The sequence below is a fragment of the Crocodylus porosus genome, unplaced genomic scaffold, assembly GCF_001723895.1.
Source record: "Crocodylus porosus isolate Cpor-Errol unplaced genomic scaffold, CroPor_comp1, whole genome shotgun sequence".
NCBI lineage: Eukaryota > Metazoa > Chordata > Crocodylia > Crocodylidae > Crocodylus > Crocodylus porosus.
Window position 1 is genome coordinate 54,993,256 of NW_017728918.1, and position 3,512 is coordinate 54,996,767.

The following is a 3,512-nucleotide window of genomic DNA, read 5'->3' on the forward strand; positions in this document are numbered from 1 at the left end:
AGTACTGGGCAGGAGGAATGCTGACATGTCAATGAGCTCAGTTCAATGTACATGTGGTGCACAGCCAATGTTGAAGTGCAACTGCCACTGGGCTTTGGTAATTCCCCCTACTATAATTCCAATAGGCTTAACCCAAATCATAACAGCATTGATAGCCATCTAGTAAAACCTTAATAAGTAAGTCTGAAGATGGCATAGTTATTCACATTACTTTTAAATTATAAGATATTAATAATAAAATAAAATGAGATTGAAATAACATAAAAATGAAGGCTAAAATAAAAATAAGTTAAGAATCAGAGACTTCTACAGGCTTCATAACTGGATTTTTGCTTGATACGTTTACTGATTTGCTATATATGAGGTCTTTTTGCATGTATATAAGTTTCTTTGCCTAATTCAAGTGTGTAAAATGAATTACATTAATAGAAAACAGAGAGAAGTAGGGCTAGAAGGGACCTCCATAGGCTATCTAACCCAACCTTCTGCCTGAGGCAGGATCATCCCCATCCAACTATCCTATACAAATCCACACTGTAAACTCTTAGCAAAATTGTCAACCCTGGCAGAACACAAGGCATAACACCCTAACCTGGCACAAGTAGGGGGACCACAACAGCCACTATCCTGCTTCTATAAATGGTTGTTAGTATATGTGCAAGAGAATAAAGTATGATTTGCATTAAGAAGCTGGATTCTATGGTCTGTTAAGAGTATTTTCATTATTTACACAGTACACAATTATGTTAAAATGCTTAGAAAGGGCCAATGGAGAATTGCCTATACACTTGGAAACACTGCCATCTCCAGTGTTAGCGGTGGGTATAAGGGAAAAGTGTATGGAGTATCCCAGTGATGGTGTATAGGTAGAATGGGAAATGGAGAGAAGTTGGTAATAGAGCTCCATTCAAGTACACATAGTTCTCAGATGGCATGTAGTCTCTGAAGGGCTTTTCCCCAGTGTCATAATTTAGAAATACTCCATGGGCACATCTCCATGTACAATTAATGCAGCTGAATAAACTGGTGCAATTTGAGCAGGAGTAAACTAATCCTGACATTACCATCTATACATATGTTTAAATGCAGTAATTTACTCTGCCATTGGATAGCACCTATGTCTAATAGAACTATCTGGCACTGTAATTTAGTCTACACTGGCTCAATCGCTGTGCATGTGTAGACGGTGATGCTTTACTGCACAGTAAATTAGTCTACTGAGTAGTAAAGTGCACATGTAAACATGCCCCACTGCAGTTAATTTATGCTATTGGAAAAGGTAAAGTAGTTGAAGGTCCAGGAACCTGCCATCTGCTCTCTGTGCAATTGCCCCCCTCCACTGCACTTGAGCTCTACTGCCACACAGGTGAGAATGTCTTCATATAAATTTGTAAATGTACTTTGACTTTTATAAGTCAACATCAGAGGAATTGAAATTGCAATACAGCAAACTGTAATACAACAGAAACAATCTGGACATGCCTGCACGAGATGTTTACTGTGAAGTAAATTAATTAACTTCACAGTAAGTGTCTTGCATCTACATGTGTGGCCCTATTAGGCCATAGAAAACTAATTACCTCCACAGCAGGATATAAATACAAGTCCTATCCTGCTGCGGAGTTTTTCCATGCACAGCAGCACACGTGTAGACACAGGCAGGACTTGCTGGGGCATGAGGGTGCTTCAGTGTGGCAGCTGCCTTCTGGCTAGCTAGCCCCATATTGAATCACCCTCATGCCCGAGCCAGCCCTTCTGCAGCACGTTGAGCTGGGTCAGAGCAGACCCAAGCTGGGAAGCTGACCCCCCGCAGGCTCCCTGCCAAACAGCATGCCTGGGATCAATAAACTCTGGTGCAATAAGCTTTGAATTAATTGAAAGTGTAGATGTGCCCTCAGGGACCTGATTCCTGCACTAACTACCACTGCTAGCTTTGACATTTTTCTTTAATTAATTTATTTTTTCTCTAGTCCATGATCTAGGATCATGTTTGAGCTCCAGACACCCAAATGTGCTAATGTTAAATATTTGGAAAGAATAGACATAGGGATCAGATGCTACAGCATGCATTGTAACAGGAAACACATCCTTAAACACACTTGGTATAAAAAGGTGCATTTGTATGGCATAGCTGTCTATTGAGAATGTCTTGGTACTTTACCAATTTACAGAATTTGCTTCTCTGTTTTTACTGAGTTTTTAGACAATCGTTATTTAGGTATTCTTAATTGACAAAATTACTGTCCGTGTTAGAGCTCCTAGAATACTCATACAGGTCTGATCTACAAATCAAGTTGTATTCTTTTAACTGAAGATATGATTATGAATAGATTTAGTTAAACCACTGCAGATTTTTGTGTGGACAATCTTATATAAGGTTATATCTGCTTGGCTTGTTTCACTAAATGTATAGGCATAAGCTAAACTAAAACAACAATAAAAATCTAAACACAAAAATGAACTGGCTCAACTAAATTGATTTAAGTCAGTCAGTTACAAATTGTGTGAGTGTGTCATCAGGAGGAATCAATGTTCCCTTGAAGGAGTAGCGATTCGTGAGCATTCTGCCTTGGTCCATGAGCACGCTGTCTCGGGCCGGCATGGGACACTTACCGAAGGGGGATGAGGGCCGGGGGCCAAGGACTGAAGCCGAGAGGCTGGGGGCTGGGGCCAGATGCTGGGGCCGGGAGCCAGAAGCCGGGGGCCACAGGTCGGGGACTGCAGCTGGGGGCAAGGGGCTGGAGCCAGGGGCCGGGGGCAACGGTTCAGGGGCTGGAGCTGGGGGCAAGGAGCTGAAGTCGAGAGCCGGGGCCCAGGGGCTGGAGCCAGGGGCTGGCATGGGCTCCGCTGGCTCTAGGGAAGTGCTCCGCTCCCCTGCATCAGGGCTGGGGAGCGGAACACTTCCCTGGAGCCGGCAGAACCTGCCCCAGCCTCCATCCCTGCCTTGCCTCACATCGGGGAATAGCTACTGCCTGTCTCAGTGAGGCTCCGCCAGCTCCAGGACACTGCTCCTTTCCCCAGCCCTGATGCCATGTGCTTCCTTGCTCCCCGAGGCCATGCTGGGGAGCACAGCAGTGTCCCAGAGCAGATGGAGCCTCACTCAGGGCAGGCAGCAGCTACTCCCTGAGGTCAGGCAAGGCAGGGATGGAGGCTGGGGTGGGGGGCTGGCATGGGCTACACCAGCTCTGGGGAAGTGCTTCACTCCCCGGCCCTGATGCGGGGGAGCAGAGCACTTCCCTGGAGCCGACAGCCCGCGCCAGACTACTGTTAGAAATGCGCAGCTTGCATCTTGCACCTGATAAGAAAAAAATACTGCCCAAGGCTCCTTCCTCCCAGCTTCTCCCTAGTCTTTCTTATGCTGATTGCAGTTTCTCCCCCAGTCCCGCCTTAGCCTTTCTCATGCTGATACAGAAGCTGGAATTCAATTGACTGTAGCCTTGAAGTGTAAACTTTTGGTGAACTGTTGTGGTCTTTGAGCATGCTTAATTAGCTGATGCATATTTACCTCTCCG